The sequence below is a fragment of the Stegodyphus dumicola genome, chromosome 1 (assembly GCF_044657685.1).
Source record: "Stegodyphus dumicola isolate Sdum_Otavi_A_Nest chromosome 1, ASM4465768v1".
In the NCBI taxonomy this organism is placed as follows: Eukaryota; Metazoa; Arthropoda; class Arachnida; order Araneae; family Eresidae; genus Stegodyphus; species Stegodyphus dumicola.
Genome location: NC_140768.1, coordinates 232,344,054 through 232,366,091, shown reverse-complemented (window position 1 = coordinate 232,366,091; position 22,038 = coordinate 232,344,054). Strand labels below are relative to the sequence as shown.

At 32.0% G+C, this 22,038-nt stretch overlaps 1 protein-coding gene across 3 annotated transcripts in view; it reads left to right on the top strand.

The window, feature by feature from the left end:
• Positions 1-13,289: 13,289 nt before the first annotated feature.
• The window catches only part of LOC118191705 (uncharacterized), a 199,305-nt gene continuing 190,556 nt past the window's right edge, over positions 13,290-22,038 (top strand). For all 3 annotated transcript variants that reach the window (XM_085826360.1, XM_085826359.1, XM_085826362.1), the window contains exon 1: positions 13,290-13,446. The gene's annotated coding sequence lies outside the window, so the exon portion shown is untranslated. The remainder of the gene's footprint in view (positions 13,447-22,038) is intronic.

Sequence of the window (22,038 nt, the reverse complement as noted above, 5' to 3'; positions counted from 1 at the left end):
TCCCTGTACAGCATGACATACAAAGGCTGATGATGGCGGTATTATGCTTTAGGAATGTTCTCATAGGTAGCTCTAGGACCCTTAGCTATAGTAGAACAGATCAAGAAAGCTGTGAACTATCTGAACATTACTGCAGATTAGTTGCACCCTTACATATGGCGTCTGCCTTCCCAAATGGAATCTTCCAGCAGAACAACGCCTCATGTCACAAAGCTCGAATAGCGTTGGAATAATTCAAGGAGCATAAGGATGAATTCTAGTTAATGTCCTGGCTACTTAACTCGCTAACTATTAGATAAAGCACATTTGAGATGTCACAGAGCGTTAACTCCGAGCTCAAACACCAACATGTTGGAATATCTTGACTTTGCGTGACCGCTATTTAGACAATTAGTACTGTCTCCTAGTACTTATGGCGTCCATGCTAAGGTGAATTCAAGCTGTTTTGCAGGCCAAAGGTCACGCAACGCGTTACTGAGTAAGTGGTCATAATGTTTTGGGTCTTCAGTGCAAAACAACTCTTAAGTAAATTAAATAAATTTCCGCAACAATAAGAGTTAATATTTACAGCTTTTAATTTAATGTTGATTAAAATGTATTGATTAAAGCCTCTCAATTAAGATAGCTAGGCCATATATACAGGTACGGAGACGCAAACCCAGTAAAGAAATTGACAGTCCGAAAACCAGAGGGAAAGAGAAGGAGAGAAAGACCATGAACGAGGTGTTTAAACGATGTAGGAGAAGTAGTTAAAGAACGTTGGTGTCAATAGGGGAAGAACTGTTGCCCTAGATGGGTCAAGATGACGGAAGCTGACTGAGATAGCCTTAAACGGAAATTGGCGGTAGAGAGTAAGAAGAAACCACATTGGAGTATTATGCCATACACTACATAAAAGTACTTGGTCTGAGTGTCTTACTTTCTTCCGAGTAATAACCTGAGCTAGTATTTCTATACAGTTTCAATATTTAACACTGTCTATTGTTTAGCTATACTGTGCACATCATATTAAGACATGGCACACTACTTAGCATAACTAAACTACTCCTTAATTGTGTTTATGTACATCAAAGAAATATCTCTAACATTTTTAAACTTATTCCATGGGAAAACAATATTAGATTGGGAACTTACATACATTCTTAACATTGTATAAACACAGTATAATACATTCCGAATGTTACACAGCATTATATTTTGATATACTTAACTAAGCAAATTGGAAATTAACATATACATACTGTATTCTATATAGTATAATATATACTGTATTCATGCCTACTTTGAGCAGAGCACTTGCATTGATGTAACTGGCTTTAATTTTGGTTGAAAAGAGCACAAATTCATTAATTAAATTTCTAAAGAATCAAATTCCTAAAGAGCGTTTTGCTAATGATTTCAGTAAATTCGAACACACTTATAGATATATTGATGACATTATTACTTTCAACAATTTTAATCTCATCGAAAACAGCAGCATCTACCCAAACTGTCTAAAACTAAATAAGACCAATAAAAACCAAACAGAAATAGTTTATCTTGATCTAAGTATTCACAATCTAACAAAAATTAAACTTTTTGATAAAAGAAAATATTTTAATTTTTCTACCGATAAACTTATAAATTGGAACTCCAACATATCTAAAAAAGTTATTGTAAATACTATTATTAACCAAATTAGCAAAATTACAAATGTTTATATTAAAATAGAAACACACACACACACAAAAAAAAAAAAAAAAAAATTATAATTCTCACCAAAATTTTAAAAGCTAATGAAATTCCTTTAAAATTCATTAATAGTCTTTTAAAGAAATCTGGAGTAGTCTATAATACTTTTTAAAAGAATGAATTTTTATCTGAAAGCTCCAAAAGAAGGGTAAAGAAGGATGTGTTTTAAGGGGTTTATAGGTTTTGATTTTTTTCTTTTAAATACTATTCTGTTACTAAACAAGGGCCATATATATTCAAAGTCGTCATGATAAGCCCATGACGTGAAGATTTTTACTTTCCTAACAATAGTTCTTTTACTTTTTTTTTCTGCCCTTTTCTATAACTGTAAAATTACAATATTAAAAAATTTTAAATGCAACTTTATGGTTTTTCTACTCATATCCACAGAACAATTATTAAAAATTTTTGACCACCTTTTAGGCACCTTTTTGAGTCTACTATGTTTAAAGAATAATTGATTTTAAAATTTAATTAAAGTTTTACACTGAATGATGTTCTTTATTCCCATTTTTGTTTTAAAAGTGTCAGAATTTACTTTAATTTCATTCAATTAATAAAGTAATCTTTTTCTCTGCCAAAATTAAAAACATTTTCAAGTATTTAAAACTTTTCTTTTGGTTTCAAAATTCCATCTTTTGTACCAAATTTTACTCTTTTGAGCGATTACTTTCTCGCTAAGGTTTTTTAGTTTTGCCAATGAAGCTAAAATGGCAAACCTGTACATCACTACCGTCGCGATATTCCTAGCTTCAATTGAGGTCTAATGAAAGTGCTCAAGGTTTTTAATTACTTATTGTGAGTTTTAATTAAGTCTCTTCACCTAAGTTTTATAATTTCACTAAAGTTTAAAATTCTTTGGATTATAAGCTATATGTTTAAAGGTAAAATTTTGGTTTATATTTTTCACTTTCAGTTTCAATTCTTTAAATAAAATAGAATTATCTTTATTTAAGGTACAGGATTCCAATTAGAATTTACTTTGTTTTCTCCTTGCTTTAGGGAAGGGCCAGAATTTTCGGATGAACTTTTATAATTTAAATACATTTAAATGATTCATCGACTAATTCTAGACACAGAAAAAGTAGGGATTTTTATAGAAGAGAGATTTCAATTGATTTCAATATTCCTTCCTCCTGACGAAGTGACACTGAAGTTGATTGGCCCCACTCTTCTGTTATGTTCTTCTTTCATTTCATTAATTTTTTTGAATTAGGGTACTACCTGTTTAAAAGTTTTGGTTTTAACATTTTTAAAATTCTTTGTTGCATTTATAGGGTTATTTGAAATTTATTAATTATGAATTTAAATTTTTGGTCTTTGTAAAAAATTAGTTCTAAATTTCTTACTTTATGTCTTTACTGACAATTTTTCAGCAGCTTAATGCGCGAAAATACTAGGCATGTTTATATTTCGCTTTTTTTTAAAATTGTTTTATGTATGTATATATGTATGTATATAAATACATACACACACATACATATATATATATGTGGGAATCGTTAACGCCCGTGCCAACTTAGCGAAATACCAGCTGACGTCATCGCCGCACAGCGCAGTAAGAATCATTCCAGACAGTAGCAGATAGCCTCCAGACGTGGTCGAGAGTGGTGGTTAGATACGAGCAGACGGCTCGTATGCCTTCAAGAGTTGAAGAAGACAGACGGTCTTCGTTTGATTTTTCACCTTTAGCTGTTATGCCTTTAGCTGATTATACTATTTAAAGCTAGCCATCGAACTCTGTGTAAAAGGACTGTCTGTGCATCATTATCTTAATTCTGCATACTTTTAACTTCATCTTTACTTAATTTATCTCAATTACTTTTATTTCTTTCTATTAAAATAAAGCATATTTAAATTACTACGTGCTCTCATGCTCTGATTTAAAAGAGAATTCCACACAACATGGCGCCCAACGTAGGGCCTCGAACTCGAAAGTGTGCGAGTGACATTACGAACTGTGCTTTGACTAACTGAGTGAACTGTTCTCACAAGTTATTCGATTTATTGGATTACTCGTATAAAGAGTGGATTACCCTTATTGAAGACGATCATCTGTCGGGTGAGTACAAAACTTTCTTTCCAATATGAAGTTAGTAGAAATTCCAGAATTGGAAGCAGCTTTAAAGAATAGTAAAAGTTCGGAAATCAAAAGTTTGCAAAGCTTATTTTTAATACTGATGGAGATCAAAATAACCGGAAACGATTACGTGAATTTTCTGGCTTTATGTTTAAACCAGGTTCTGAAGAATTTAATAAGAAAATAGATACAGTGCAAAATAGTTTTACTTTGAATAAGTTAATTAAAGTTTGCAATGTATTGTGCATAAATTCAGAAGGTTTAAAATCGGAAGTCGTAACCCGAATTGTCTCTTTCCTGTGTGATTTATCTGTATTATTTGAAAATATTTTGCATGAAGAAAATAGTGATATTGAAGATTAAACTATTAATAAAATTTCTGAAGTAATGCTTGATGATAATCAAAGAGACAACCTGGTTCTAACGAGTCTCAAGTAAATAACAGTATGCAGCTTCCAATTCAAGATCATTTTAAACCTCATCTTAGTTTTTCGGATATTGAAAGTATTGTTAATCCTTTTTCTGGTAATGCATATGAAAATGTTGATAAATGGATTGATGAATTTGAAGATGTTATAAATTCTTTGAAATTGAGTGATTTGCATAAATTAGTTTTTGCTAAAAGATCATTAAAAGGTAAAGAGAAACTATTTATTCAGAGTGAACCTAAAGTTAATGACTGGTGTAAGATAAAAAAGCTTTTGAAATCTGAATATGGTAAAGCTTTTAATTCTGCTGAATTGCATGAAATGTTATGTAAGCGTAAATTAATGCCTAATGAATCGTTACATGAGTATTTTTTGAAAATGAAAGAAATGTGTTCGCGAGGTAACATTGAAGATGCTTCATTAATTAAATATGTTATAGATGGTATTCCCGATTCGGTGGTGAGGAAAACTATACTATATGGTTGCGAAACAATATCTGAATTTAAACAAAGGCTTAAAATTTATGATACAATGAGATAGGACAATGATAAGTTTAAAAATCCGAAACCGAAAGTAGACACCCAAGTTAAAGATAGAAGTAAGCTTGCGTCATCAAACCGAAATCAATCTAACGTTAATAAGGTCAAGTGTTTTAATTGCCAGGAATATGGGCATCGGTCATCGCACTGTGTAAACAAAGCGAAGGGTATAAAATGTATTAAATGTAAAAGTTTGGGGCACAAGTCAACGGACTGTCCAGAGCGGAACCCCCGAGACACAACAAGCAGCCTTATTACAACGAATTTCTGACAAGGATAGAATTATGAAGACTGTAGAAATAAATAATCATTTAGTTGATAGTCTAGTTGACACTGGTTCGGATGATGTTCGGATATGCAGCGTAGAGTTACACAAGTAGATTGGCTCTCCTAATTTAAATTGTAGCGATATCACATTAAACGGAATTGAATCGAAGCAAACGTACCCCATCGGCTTTTTTATTTCTGATATTTCAATTGATAGTTTTTTACTTAGTACGAAAATTTATGTTGTTAAGTCGTTATGTAATCAAATTGTATTAGGTTTGGATGTATTGAATCAGTTTAACTTCTCTTTTACCGAGAATGGCCTTCAAATAATTTCTCATCGGAATAAAAGTAATTTAACTTGATAACTGCTGAGTCATATCGAAATTCTAACGTTCGTTGCGTTATGGGAAATTTGAATATTGCTGTGTCATATTGAAGAATGTTTATGATCTTTCTCAGTCGTCTGGCGTCTCTGTTAATGTAAACAAAAACCCCGAAAGCGGAAGTGGCTTGACGTTTAATTACCTTTCCCCCCACATCTGGTGAATGCTATTTCTGTCAACGAGATTGATCTATCGCACATTTCAAATGCAGAACATAAAGAAAGACTGCGTAATTTAATTAATTCCTACCAGCCTCGGAAAAATAGACAATCTGACTTTAAGATGCAAATAAATTTATGCGATGAAATTCCTGTCTGTCAAAATAGAAGATACATGTCTTTCGCGGAACAAAAAATTGTTGACGATCAAATTAAGGAATGGTTAAAAGAAAAAATAATAAAACCTAGCAATTCTATCTATGCAGCTCCTATTGTTTTGTGTAACAAGCGTGCTAATTCGAAACGATTATGCATCGACTATCGGAAATTAAATAAGATGATTATTAAAGACAAATTTCCTCTGCCTTTAATTCCGGAAGTACTTGATCGTTTAGAACAGTCAAAGTCTTCACGACACTAGATTTGGAAAATGGTTTTTCCATGTAGACATAGACGAAAATTGCACCAAATATACCGCATTTGTAACACATAATGGGATTTACGAATTTCTTAAAGCTCCTTTTGGTTTATGTATTAGTCCAAATGTTTTTCAAAGGTATATTTTTTCAGTATTTCGTGACTTGTTAAATGACGGTGTACTAATTATTTATATGGATGATATAGTCATACCGGCTAATGATGAAGTTGAATGTTTAGACAAATTAGAAAAAGTATTCAAAACTGCTTCGGAATACGGATTACAAATAGATTTCAAAAAGTGCCAATTCTTAAAATGTAAAGTTGAATTTTTGGGACATGTAATTAAAAACGGAACTATTCGACCGTCACCTTCCAAAACTGTTGCTGTTCGAAACTTTCCACAACCGCGTAACTGTAAACAACTTCAAAGCATTTTAGGACTAACGGGATATTTTCGTAAATTCATTCCTCAGTATGCTAAAATAGCTAAACCTCTTAGTGACTTGCTTAGAAAAAGTATTGGTTTTAAGTTCGATTCCGAACAACAGGAGGCATTTTGCAGATTAAAAGAAATTCTCTCTCAAGCACCTGTTCTACACATATTTAGGCAAGGATATCCATTAGAACTTCATACTGATGCTAGTAGTCAAGGCTTTGGTGCGGTATTACTCCAATTGTCTGATGATGGTAATTATCACCCAATCCAGTATATGAGTAAGAAGACTTCACCGCAGCAAGAGAAACTCTGTAGTTATGAATTAGAAGCCCTTGCAGTAATAGAAGTTCTGAAGAAGTTTAGAAACTATTTGTTAGGGACTAAATCCAAAATTGTAACTGATTGTAGTGCTTTTCAGAAAACTTTAGATAAGAAAGATTTAACTCCTAAAATTGCGAGACGGGCAATGTTTATTGAAGAATTCGATTACGAAATTGTACATCGTTCAGGAAGCCAAATGAAACATGCTGATGCTTTCAGTAGAAATGCTCTAATTTTAACATCATATACATCCGATGTATCTGAGAAGATTCGGTTAGCACAACAACAGAATGAAGATGAACATGTGAAACTGATAAAGACTTTAGTTGAGAAGGGAGAAGGTTTGGTTTGGTTTGGTTTATTTAATTATGGCAAAGCACACTAGGGCTATCTGCCTAAGGGGAGGGATGCCTTCGTGGAGGACTTTCTAAGGGAAACTGGCTCGTATAAACATTACACATGGAGAAAACCACGAAAACGCCCATGCAGCCAGCCCGTTCGCGGGATTCGAACCTCGGACCGAACTACCAGTGTTCAGCGACTTTACCGCTCGGCCGCTGGTGAGCCTGAGAAGGGAGAAGAAAATGGATGCTTCATAAGAAATGATATTTTGTATAAATTTGATAATGGTAAAGATCTGCTAATAGTGCCAGAATCCTTACAGAACGAAAGCATACAGAAGGTACATAAAAAAGGTCACTTTCCTGTAGATAAAACCGTGAATGCTGTTGAGCAAGAATTCTATATTCCCAGACTGAATGCAAAGTTGAAAAAGTAATTGCTAACTGTATAGAATGTATACTGTACAACAAGAAGCAAGGAAAAGCAGAAGGATTTCTTCATCCTGTACCGAAAGAAAACGTTCCTTTGAGTACGTACCATATCGACTTTATTGGACCTCTTCCATCAACGGACAAGAGATACCAACACATTCTAACTGTGGTCGACGCTTTTACGAAATTTACTTGGTTCTATCCAGTGAAATCACCAACTACGCAAGAAGTTATTTCAAAATTGAAGCAACAACAGACTGTATTTGGAAATCCAGCCAGAATCATTTCAGATCGAGGTAGTGCCTTTACATCGAAAGAATTTTCAGCTTATTGTACTGAAGAAGGTATAGAACATGTCAAAATTACTACCGATATTCCAAGAGGTAACGGACAGATTGAGCGAATTCATAGAATTTTGATTCATGTTTTGTCGAAATTATCACATGAAGATTCAACGAAATGGTTTAAGTATGTTCCAGATGTCCAGAGGATAATCAACAGTACAACTACGAGAAGTACGAAATATTCACCGTTTGAGCTTCTCATAGGCACGAAAATGAAGAATAAAGAAGATTTGAGAATTAGTGAGGTATTGAATGAAGAATATCTGAAGCAATTGATGCAAGAACGTGATGAAATGAGAGAAGATGCTAAAAACAACATTCTGAAGATTCGAGAAGAGAATCGAAAACAATTCAACAAAAGACGTAAGAAACCGAAACTGTACAAGATTGGCGACTTGGTAGCCATACAGAGAACTCAATATCGGACTGGCTTGAAACTACGACCAAAGTTTCATGGACCGTATAAAATCATAGCTGTAAGACCAAACGACAGATATGAAGTCGAAAAAGTAGGATGCCATGAAGGACCGAATTTGACATCTACTGCGGCTGACCATATGAAGCCATGGTCAAATTGATTTGATGTTTGTATCAGCTCAAACCCTAAGGACCTGATACTCTTTTTTCTTTTCTTTTTTTTATTATCTTTGCAGGTACATGATAGTGATGTCCATTCAACAGACATCGAGGACGATGCCTCTTCAAACTGGCCGAAGCTGTGGGAATCGTTAACGCCCGATGCCAACTTAGCGAAATACCAGCTGACGTCATCGCCGCACAGCGCAGTAAGAATCATTCCAGACAGCAGCAGATAGCCTCCAGACGTGGTCGAGAGTGGTGGTTAGATACGAGCAGACGGCTCGTATGCCTTCAAGAGTTGAAGAAGACAGACGGTCTTCGTTTGATTTTTCACAACAATTTGGCGTGTTTTCAGACGTCGGTTGGTTATGAAGCCTTACAAGTTACATTTGTTACAGGCTCTGGCGTTCTGATAACAAACGCAAACGTGTGGCATTTTGTAAGGTGTCCGCCGATAACATCGCGGACAAAAACGTCGCGGAGAAAACAACGCAAGGCGAAAACGTCGTGCTACAAAACATCGTGGGAGAAAACATCGCAAAGAGAAAACATCGCAGTTCTAAAACATTGTGGCACAAAACATCGTCGTCGAAAATAAAGCGGTTCAAAAACTTCGCAGTTTAAAAACATCGTCGTCGAAAATATCGTGGTAAAAAATAAAGTATCTACAAATCATCGCATGATGATAACATCGCAGACATGCTTTTCTCAAATTTTAATAATTATAAATGGATATTCCCGTAATGATTTGGGATCGCAAGATGTAAAGAAGGATAATTTTTACCTTCACATTTTTTTATTAACTAATAAATTTTTGCTGAAAAAGTAAGAAGGAAACTTAAGCATAGAAAATTAAATGCACTTATAGATTATACTTCTCATGAAACATTACCAGTAAAAACTTTATAAAAAATGATTTGCTAATGGTCTTTGTTAGTTAACTATGTCAGTTTAAAATTCCATTAAGAGCTATAAGTTGCATTAATTTTCTATGCTTAAGTTTCCTTCTTATTTTCTCAGAAAAAAATTAATTAGTTAATAAAAAATATGAAAGTAAAAATGCCATGCTAAAGCCTGAATAAAGCATGTCTGCGATGTTATCGTCATGCGATGATTTGTAGATACTTTATTTTGTACCACGATATTTTCGACGACGATGTTTTTAAACTGCGAAGTTTTTGAACCGCTTTATTTTCGACGACGATGATTTGTACCACGATGTTTTAGAACTGCGATGTCTTCTCTTTGCGATGTTTTCTCCCACGATGTTTTGTAGCACGACGTTTTCGCCTTGCGTTGTTTTCTCCGCGACGTTTTCGTCCGCGATGTTTTCGGCTGTAACCGATTGGTCGTCAAGGAGCTGGCGACTTAGCATGTCTCAGTTGGCCTTCGCGGTAACCGGATTTGACACCCCGTGACTTCTTTCTGTGGGGTTTCATTAAGACAACGTTTATGTACCACCACTCCTACGGAACCTGGAAGAGGGGAAGAACCGGATCCGTACTGTCATAACATCAGTGACGACGGACATGCTTGCCCGAGTATGGGAGGAATTTGAGTATCGATGTGATATTGTTCGTGCCGCTGATGGAGGGACATATTGAACATCTGTAACATCTGTAATCTGAATTTGAGAGGTTCGTACGTATGTCTGTAATGTTTCATATTGGTATGTCATACAGTTTAATAAATATATGCATTCGAAATACGTATATTCTTTTTGAAACACGCTGTAGAAAGAAATATAAAAATAGGCTAAAAATTAGAATTAAAATTTTTTTTAAACCCCTGCTGCGCAGGATTGAAGTAGAATAAACTTACAGCATCTAAATTTATTATTAAATTGGAATAAAGGCAATGCTATTCCTGTATAATATAATAATTGCAACCGTAGAATAAACTCGAAAAATAAGAATGAGCAAGGGAAAATGTACAAAATTCTACAAATAAAAATTAATCTCCTTTCATTGAAACTCCAATTCAGAACTCATCAGGGGAAAATAAATTAAAGCTTTATAAAAGTCGATTAATATGTTTCCAAAATAAATTTCGTTTTCCTGGTCCATTTGAGATCAAAACCAGAAAAAAGATTTCTTCAAATTTTCATTAAAGACTTTAAAATTCATATAAAACCGAAAACTCGAATCTCAAATGTATCAGAATTTTCCCTACACATTATATATATAGGAAGACAGAGACGGACAGACAAAGAAAACTAGTGAAACATAAATATAATTAAATTCAATATCTTTAGACCTATTAGAGGGGGAATGAGACCACTCACCATTGTTAGTTCGAACTATATTCAAATTCCAGTGAACGGGATGTATATTTCACAAGTGCACATCAGCATAGCCACTGAGGAAGGGGTTTCGAAAATGGACTAATGAGCTCCTAATACTTTTGTGACGCTAAATCTTCGTGCATGTGAGCGTATGTTGTTTACGTTTTAATTTGCATTTGTTTCGCAGTTATAAATGTATGACGTAACAGTAGAAAATCTCGTAGTGCTTTCGTTTTCTGAGTTTAAATTATCGCTGACATTTCACTTTCGCGAATTTATCACGCATTAATATTTGGATTGATATTCACGTCATATTATCGCTCTTTACATCGAGAAAATGACTTAAGTCACAATTAGCCTCGAATATTATGCATTTACTAACACCTGTGGGTTAAGAGAATTCAAGTGTATAGACTTTTTTTTAATTGAGCTGAGAAGAACTGGAAGCATTACAATGGCGCAAGTGTTTTCTTATTTCAGTGCTTGCATTCTTTTGATTTTTAAAGTGTAAGATTCAGAATACATATTTTATATGATCTAATTATATCCATTGTTGACATTAAAAGTTGTAGGTGAATAAACTGAATATATTTGTTGTGAATAAGATAAATTCATTCTGTTGAGTATTTCTTGTGTAGACAGTACATTTAAGAGTGAACAGTTATTAAATGTGAAATTTAACACACTAAATGTATACGAATGCTAATTAGTAAAGTTCACTTTGAATAAAATTCTGCATTGGCTATTATTATAGAACATCTTTTTCATTCAGACTGCAATGAAAACGCTGACTACTAAAGTGTAAATATTTTCTCATATGCATAGTTTTATGCAAAGATAGCGTTTGCTTTCAGATCTTTATCACATATTTCTTTCTTCATCTTATTTATCACTTATTAAGTAATATTTCACATTGATATTTTTGCGGAGTATCTAACATGTGTTTGTATTTATTTCAAATTTTTCAACCAGGTAGTGAAATCTTCACAATTGCTTGTACTTAATCTAACTTCACAATAAAAATTTTTAGAAGAAATTCAAGATGCTTTAATTATATTATACAGAAAATTGCGTCGCAAAACATTTTCAACCATCTTGCTGAAATCTTAAAGCACGCGAAAGGTCATGTGACATGGCAGAAATATAACTGGATGCCCATTGGTAGATCCTAGAAGCCACTCTCTCGGTGGCTACACAGTGTGAAATCTACTTGTGAAAGATGCGAACGGGATAATTAAGAGCTAGTTAAAAATTAAACATAAACATATGTTAGAAATTTCATGATTACCTTTCTGAATGCTCTTCCTGTTAAAAATAGCCATTTTCAACCAAGAAAGAGTATAATTTTATCCTGCAGTGGGACGGAGGGAATTCTATAACTTCATCTTTTGATGGTCATTCGAAGTTGTATAATGATCACAGGTCGAATTCAAATCAAAGTGGATAGTTGGCAACATAGCATAGTTTTTTGCATTCGCGACGTGAATACTAACTAGAAAATATCTTATAAAAGAAGTCCACTTTTTTGCAATAATTCTTATTATGTAAGTGCATTCTTATTGAAAAATAGACCTGTGGGACTTGTAAAAGCATTTTTAACATCCCCACACATGCATTACTGTTGTTTATGATCTTTATAGAATATAATTTATTGCAATTTTCAATTTTATTTTCAATTTTGCGTTAAAAATGCGAAAAAAAGGTTTATCATGAGAATTATCTAAAAAATGTTTAAAAAATTATTTCTTGGAAGTTTGCTTTTTATGTTTTAAAATGCACTGCGTTAAGCACGTGAATGGAAAACGCTAATTTAGAGGAATTTAACAAGAAAAAAAAATATAAAGAGGTTTTTAAGAAACGAAGCCTTTTAAATGTATTAAAAACACTTTTATCCAAAACAATAACACTCACAGTAAAAATTTGGCATGTTTAAGCGTTAGAATTTGTATCTGTATGCTTTAAAATGCTACTTTTCTGATGCATAAGTGAATTCGATAATTTATATGTTTAAAAATGCTACTTTTCTGATGCATAAGTGAATTCTATAATTTAACATTAATTTCATTTTTGATTTAAACGCATAATGGGTTACACCACAACATGGGAGTAGTATTAAAATTATGTCAAAAAGAGGTTCTTTATTTTTGTGGGGGGGGGGAAAGTGTTCTTGCAGTTGTTCTCGAGAAAAGCTTCCATTTTATATGTTTGAATGCACCATTGTAAGAATTAAAAATGTTTCATGGTGAGAAAATTTAACATATGCTCATGTATGACAAAAAAAAAAAAAAAAAAAAAAAAAAAAAAAAAAATTGCGTCTAAAGCCAGAAATTAAATAATTTTTCGCCTTATTTTATTTACTCATTCATTTAATTTAATAGAACTGGATTACATATGGAGACATGTCGAAATGCTTAAATTTTCATTGACAAAATTTTTGCCATAGTTTTTTCCAGTCCCTCTTTTACTTTCACTTTAAGCGCTCCCGTATGCTTCTGTCATGGTTTGCTGAAAGTGAAAGAACAGCCGGTCACTAAGCGTGTCCACATTGTAAACAAGAACCCAGACAGAGATGGATTTTGAAGCTGCACGTCTATAGCTATTTACCAGAGAACGGTTACTGAAGTATTGCGTGAAAGAAACGACGCGAACTAATACGTTTGCTTGTACTGGATTTTATTTTGATATTGCATCCAAAATGAGGTATGCTTAAATTCTAAAATTATGATGCTTCTTTTAATAAAATGTAATTGTAAATACTACGCCAACATTTTGCTCTCTATAAAAAATACGAATACTTAAAACTGAATGATTTTTTATTTTGTTCTTGTGTTACATTTATAAGATCAGCTTGGTGCAAAATGTTACAGCAGTTCTTCAATATAACGAAATAATTATGCAGAATATTACTTTAATTCAAAATATAATATTATCATTCCATTGTTATAAAATTTTTCACCATCGCCTTTACTAAATTGCATTTATTTTCATACGATATGATTAATTACCTTACTGCAATGTTTCTTGCTTAAAATGCATGTGTAATGCAAACTAAGTCGAAGCCATTTTGTGATTACTTTTGCAATTTTTTCTTTATTTCATTATATTCTGTATTTTTAGTAAGCTGTATTTTCACTTCGACTAATAGTTCACTCCTTGAAACGGTTTAAGTTTTAACTTCAATCTATAAAATACACTATTCATAATACCTTTGCTTATTCACTTGGAAAGATCATTTACATTAAACAAAATGCTTCAGTTTTCAATTTCTTAATTACTAAAGTTATTTCAGATATTTATGTTACTTATATTGATTGAGCTATTACTTATATTAAAAATTTTTTTTATTACCTCATATACAATTTTTCTTGATAGAACTTTCTAGTTAAAGGTTAAAATTCAGTAGAGATATGATACCGAAACGAATAATTTTTAAAGAAAATCGTTCAGTTTTCTTGCCCCAAAATAAAACTCTAAACATAATTTTAAAATATTAAACGGATATTACCGATGAAATACAGTTTTTAAAGTCATGGAAATCTGCACTTTTATGCGGAATTTATTAAACATTTCTTCATCATGGAAAAAGGGGAAAAAACAATTGGAATCAAGTTTGTTACCTTAAATAAAATTTTCTGCATTGTATTCTCATTTAAAAAAACAATAAAATATGATTTTTAATTCCTTCCTGCTTTTTTCCGTTAAATCTCATTCAAGAGAGCATCCCAATCGTTAAGAATGAAAATTTCAGAAATTGGTTAATTAATCAGCTGACAAATTGAATACAAAAAGATTCGAATATAATTTACACATAAATACAAATTGTAGTGTCCCAGTTATTGCATGAGAAATAATTATTTTTTATTTCATATATTTGTTCATGTGTTTAATTATTTTATAAAATTAACTTTAATATTTTGTTAATATTCATATTTATATTTCTTTTATGCTGAATGGCAATAAGTAGTTCATATTTATATTTAAATTTCTTTATGCTGAATGGCAACTAGTTCTAGTTCTGATTCATGATTGCTAGGTTTTGGTTTCAAAACGTTGCTCGTAGCGTCGCATTTCGATAGCTGGAAAATAAAATGCAATAACTCAGCTATTTGTTTATAATTCATGCTGTTACTAGTCATAAATTAATTTTAAACATTAGTAGCCAAGGCTACATCGTGGTGACCCTGATTAATTTTCGAAATGTCAACAAATGACTCTTCTGAAACTGCTATGAAAGATACGATGCAGTCACCGGAGCTTCATAAGGTGAGTGTAAAAATACCTCCTTTTTGGATTGATAAACCGGAAATATGGTTTTTTCAAGTTGAAGCTCAGTTCAAAATTAGTAATATCGTTTCAGAAGAAACGAAATTTAATTATTTAGTTTCACAGCTTGAACCTTCGTCGAAAATATTTGGGACATTGTAACGAACGACAGTGCCACAAAATATTCGGATGCTAAAATTAGGTTATTACATTTATTCAAAGAAAGTGAAAATGTACGGATTAAACATTTGATTACTGGTATCGAACTTGGAGACATGAAACCAAGCCACCTTTTGCAGAAGTTGAGATCAGTTGCTACTACAGATGTGTCTGAAAATCTAATCAAAACTTTATGGCTGGAGAAGCTACCTGACTCCATAAAAAATATATTATTAGTTAGTGATGAAGATGTAACCAAGTTAGCGTCTATGGCAGATAAAATTAGTGATATGAATCGGAAACCAGAAGTATTTAGTACTAATGCTCCTTCCGTTCCCGCAAATGATTTGTTGCAAAGAATTACCTTTCTTGAACAAAAAATTGATCAAATAACCATTCGCTCAAGACGCAGGGACTCGGATTTACGTAATTCACGTTCACGATCTCGAAGCCGATCTCGTAAACGATATGACCCTACTGGCAAATTTTGTTTTTATCACTTTCGTTTTGGAGCAAAATGCATTCCAGAGAATTGCAAATCTCCGTGTGTTTGGGTAAAAAGCGATTCCAAAAACCAGGAAAACTCGAATCTTCAGTAGGTTCAGCGGCAAACGCTGCTGCAGAAAATATGAAGGATTGTCGCAAATTTCGTTTATTCGTTCGTGACCGAAGATCAAATTTGCACTTTCTTATTGATAGCGGAGCTGACGTAAGCATAATTCCTGCTACTTCACAGAATAAATGTAAAACTGAATATAAACTGTATGCAGTTAATGGCACAGATATTTCCACTTATGGCATAAAAACGCTAACTCTTGATTTGGGATTACGTCGTGATTTTCAGTTTCCATTCATAATTGCTGATGTCACAAAAGGTATTTTAGGAGCTGACTTTCTTCGCAAATATAAATTGCTTATCGATATAAATAAGAAAAAATTAATTGATGGCGTAACACAGCTTTGTGTCCAGTGTGATGTCGCTGCTATTTCCAGTGATTACTCAGTAACCACATTAAATAAATCCATAAAAATTTTCGATTTACTGTCGAAATATCCCGAAATTTCTAAACCTAACCTTTTTCCTACACAAATTAAACATGGTGTTACACATTTTATTACGACTGATGGTCAACCCGTTTATTCAAAGGCACGACAGCTTGATCCAAAACGCTTAGTTATAGCTAAAGAGGAATTTAAATTTATGCTTGACAATGGAATAATTCGTCCATCAAACTCCCAATGGTTAAGCCCCTTGCACCTTGTTGCGAAAAAGGATGGTTCATATCGTCCATTTGTTCATGTGTTTCAGCGAATAGATCGGGTAAAAAAACCTTTGGAACCTCCTTATGAAGGACCATTTCCTGTTATTGATCGCAAGGACAAATATTTTACTATTAGCATAAAAGGAAAACGTGTTAATGTATCCCTGGATCGCTTGAAACCAGCATATATTTTAGCTGAGGAAAATTCTCAGTTGATACAACCTGACTACACTAATTTGCAGAGACCGGACTCAAATTCGGATGTGAATCAAAAACATTCTCGCACAGGCAGAACTATACGTTTACCTGTTAGATTCAAGGACTGACTAAATTATTTTGATAGTGGTTAACACTGCAATACTAGTTACTACCTATTTCTCCATCTTCGTAACGTAACTTAGTTACTGGTGGGGGAGTAGTGTAGTGTCCCAGTTATTGCATGAGAAATAATTATTTTTTATTTCATATATTTGTTCATGTGTTTAATTATTTTATAAAATTAACTTTAATATTTTGTTAATATTCATATTTATATTTCTTTTATGCTGAATGGCAATAAGTAGTTCATATTTATATTTAAATTTCTTTATGCTGAATGGCAACTAGTTCTAGTTCTGATTCATGATTGCTAGGTTTTGGTTTCAAAACGTTGCTCGTAGCGTCGCATTTCGATAGCTGGAAAATAAAATGCAATAACTTAGCTATTTGTTTATAATTCATGCTGTTACTAGTCATAAATTAATTTTAAACATTAGTAGCCAAGGCTACAAAATATAATTTATAAACTGACTGTAGATAAATATAAATTCTGTGCTAGGTTTTATTGGTTTGCACCTTAAATGGGTATTTTTGATCAATACGTACTCTGCATTATATTACATTATATGCCTGCGTTATATCATTACATTATATCACTGCATTTTTTCATTATCATTACATTAAATCACTGCGTTATATCACTACATTACCATAGCAAACTGATTATTCATTAAAAGCTTAAATAAAATTTATATATTCAGTTACCTTCTAATCCAATTAATTTTCATATAAATACCATATATTGAACTTAAATGTCATAAACTACAAACATAGTTATGTGCATATTGTTACATACTATATACATATTTTATATATTTCTATGTACACATACCTTTGCCAGTTTTACCCGAAGACTTCCAGTTTTTAATCACCGAAATTCATAGCCTTTACCAAGAAAAATATTTGCTAGAAATTAATGTAATTTACTGAATTAATGAAACTTAAAATGCGCGAATTCCATTCCTTTACCCCTAGTCTTTTTCAGCATAATTTTCCATCTTAAATTTTATTTTATCAGAACAGTGTTCTGTAGGGAGGAGGACTTTTTATAAGGTTCAACTAAATTAAATCAGTAAATAGTATTTTGTTTAATTTTGCTTTACATGAATGTGTAGTACACTACTAAGTTTATCCTCATAATAGTATGTACATTGATCGTTAATTTTATTTTTAATGATATTTAAAAGTACTCGATTAAGTAGAAGACCTCTTTTCATGCTCGGGATTTTCTTGGTAAAAGTGCAAGAAATCTGCAAAATAAAATTAGCTGAGGAATGTAAAATTTAAGATATCTAGTTCAATATTAACATATTTTGCATCAGAATCATATTATAAATAATTCAATAGCCTTAATCATGCATCATAAAGTGAAAATTCATCTGTCTGGATTATTTTAAAATGGCGTCGCGGATATGGCGAAAACCTTCCGGAAACTCTGGATATTTGCACTAAGAAGGTCATTTATGTATGTCAAATGGTTAACATTATTAGAATAATCGCTTGTTTATCGTTCGAGTTAAGAATGACTACAAACTCCTCATGACGACCACTTTTGTCGAAAACTACATCCGAAATTTTATATGACTTATGACTTACTTTTTTCTGGTCATTAACTACTAAAGAGTTTTCGCCAGTAGATCGCATTAAAGTGCACTAGGCAAAGATATTTTCAAATAAATGGTACTAGGGAAGTACCAACACCCGTGGGCGAAGAAAATTCAGCTGCGTGAGCAGGCATATCTTAATACTTACGAATGTAGGCGTTCATCATAAAAATTCTGCAGTGGTAAGCAATGGCATTAAATTGAAGCATGTAGGCAGGTTCAGTGAGTTGTATGGCAAATGTAGGTGGTGAGCTCAATATAGCTACTAAGAGTGCAGGATAAGCAATAGTGAGACATCATGAAAATGGCGCGAAGACATTTTGAAGCTGTGAATGGCATAAGAGTTCAAAGTCCTTCAGAAGTATGCAGTAGTTAGATAGGCCGTAAAAAGTTCAAAAGTTCGTAGAATCATACGATAAAGTAAAAATTCATACAAAATAATTTTAAAAAATGAAATAGTAACATAAAAATCTTGAATAAAAAATTTTCTTGATTAACATAAGTATAAGATGCAACACAAATAATAGGATAGAGTCCAATTAGAGTTCAAGTAAATTTTAAAATTAAAATTTACAAGTTACCACCATAACGAATTGTGATGAATTGTCCTTGGGCGTTTGACAGTATATTCAATGGTTGGATCATAATCCAACATTTGTTTAATTGCGTTATACTGACTATGCTTCATCTTCTCGAAGAAGTTGTGAGCTGTCATGAGTATAAAGTTATGCACAGATGGAATATCCAGGTCGTTATGAATTATAGAGTTTCTCACGTACCAAGGTGCATTCACAATGCTACGTAGAATTTTATTTTGAAGTATATCCAATTTTTTGCGCTCAGTTTTATTGGCGATTGCCCATGCCGGCACTGCATATAGCATGATCGCTCGAATTAGAGATATGTAAAGCATTTTCTTTATTTTTAGACTGAGCTTCGATTTTTTGCCGATAATAGGATAAATTGCCATGTAGGCTGCATTTGCTTTGTTTAAGATATAAGATGATCTTTGAAGTTGAGAGACTTATCTATGTAAACACCTAAATATTTATAGGAATTAGCTACAGGGATTAGAGTTCTATCTAAGTAGATATCAGTATTAACTCTTAATCTTGTTTTGTATCTCCGATAGAGCACAATACAACATTTAGAGGCGTTGAGCTTAATTTTCCAACATCCGAAATGAACAAATAATTCTTAGAATGTTTAAAAACTTTCGTATTGAAAACGGTGAATAATCATGTTTTTTAAGATGATGACCTGTACAGAAGATCAAAATCTTTTGGAACTGTGAGTTAGAAATTTTTAACAGAATTTGGTTGCATGAATTAACTTTGAATATTAATTTACACAGATCATTATTATATTTAATCGTTAGTTCTTATTAACCCTAAATTTTTCTTAATGCTTAAAATATCTCCGACTGTATAATAATAATAACAACAACATTATTAAGTATATCTTATTTTTTATTAAATAACAATTTTTGACAAAAAAAAAATCCCTGCATTTTATTGCAGACGGCTATTACTGAGAACAAAAATGTTAAAATAATGTACTGACTCAAAGAAAAACGAATTTAAGACACAATAACACGCCGAACAAATACTTTTTCAGAGGTCAAACAACAAAAATCAGCGTTATATTTTCAAAATTTTCACAATGAATTTTGAAAATATAACGCTGATTTTTGTTGTTTGACTTCTGAATTAAAAACGAATTTGTTTTTCTTTTTAGCTCAAAGGGGCAATTTTCCTACAAGGTTTGGTTTGATTTGGTTTATTAGATTACGGCAAAGTACTCGAGGGCTATCTGCCTTAAGGGAAAGATGCCTTCGTGGAGGACTTTTTAAGGGAAACTGGCTCGTATACACGTTACACATGGGGAAAACCACGAAAACACCCATGCAGCCAGCCCGTTCGCGAGATTCGAACCTCAGACCGAACTACCAATGTTCAGCGACGTTACCGCTCGGCCGCTGGTGGGCCTTTTCTACAAGGACTATTAATTTCGTGTTGGCAATTTGCGTAGTCCATTACAAAACGGTGTTTCCATTTTTAAATTGTTGCCACTAAATTTTAGAGCTCTGCATTATATTAAAAAAAAATAATAATAAAATGATGAAAAATCCGCATGAATGTATGTATATTTTTCGCATTGTGAAAAAACACCTAGAAGCATCAAATTTTGAATAACATAGTCCTCCACTTTAATATGGGCATTTGAGTGTCCAAATTTGGAATTTGCTTTACTATCTATTTCATATTTTGTAAAACTTTAACAATTCTTTGTTTAAACAAACTCAACGATTTCAAAGCGAGCAGTGCTAACACTGAAACGAGTGCGTGAGACTGCCTACTGAAAATTCTAAAATTATGCTGTTTTTAAATATTTTGTGATATTGCTATTGAATTGAATTTTATGGTTTAAGTGCAAAAACATGATATTTAATAAATAAAGATAACACACAAAATCTTAAAGGAAAGCCCCTTTGGCCGTAATATAAAACATGAAAGCTTTCAGTTTAAAAAAAAAAAAATATTTGTTTTTTATTTCTTTTAATTATTAAGAGGCTTTTGTGAAAGACATTAACAATTTCACATGCGCATTTTAACTTTAAAAAATATATTAGGATAATTTGTTATTAATTTTCTGACTTCTAAATTAAGAAGAAATCTATTAATTTAGAATAAAGAATATAATAATTCCCAGTTCGGACAATTCACACTTTGGCAATGCAATTAGGCTTGTCGTTTTATTCTTTTAAATAATATAAAAAGGTAATATGTTGTAGTACATAATTTAAGAAGCTGTAAAATTAATTTAAATAAATATGTAGAAAATAAAGTTGTTCTTATGTTCAAGAAATGTATAACTTCCTATATATGCATATTAAATATATAGCTTTTACTTATACAGGTCTTTTGCTCTTTGTTCATTCTGCAAATAATTATGGTATTATTTTATATAAAAAATAACAATATCGCTAACATCTCGAAAAATAGTAATAGCATAATTTTAGTTAAGCAAAAATAGGTTTTATGGTTTTTTGTACAAAAGTTAAAGATGAGTATTCTCAGGGTACTCTTTAATTAAGTATTAGTCAGTAAATTAAAAACTATTTAGTCTTAAGACTGTTGGTTTTATCCATATTATTATTAATTGATTAATTATATAGTCATTATATTAAAAACTGGTTTTATTCGTTTTAAAATTAAAATTACACTTTAACTATTTTAGTTTATTATTATAGCTAAAATATTATATATAAGTAATATAATAAAATAGTATTTTAGAAATACTATTTTAGTTTAAATAGAAATAAGCTGTATACTTAAATAAAATCAAAAATTCCTTGCTTAATTTTTGTGAAAAAAAATTGTTTTATATTTTATTTCTTTAATTCTTTATTCATTGTTGAAATAAAATCCTATAAAAATCTGAACTTGCATAAAATAAACACGTAGTTATCCTGAAAATTATTTAATAAAAATCAAAATTTTTCAATTATCTTACTTTAGACTAAGTAAAAAATCATGTTGTGCATGATGTGCTCATGTTCTCTAAAAATAAAGGCTTTCACACTCTTATAAGGTGTTAAACTAACAATGAATCTTTCGTTAGGTGTGAAATTAGCAATAATAGGAGGGAAATTTACAATACATCAAGCTGTCGAGGTCATCGAG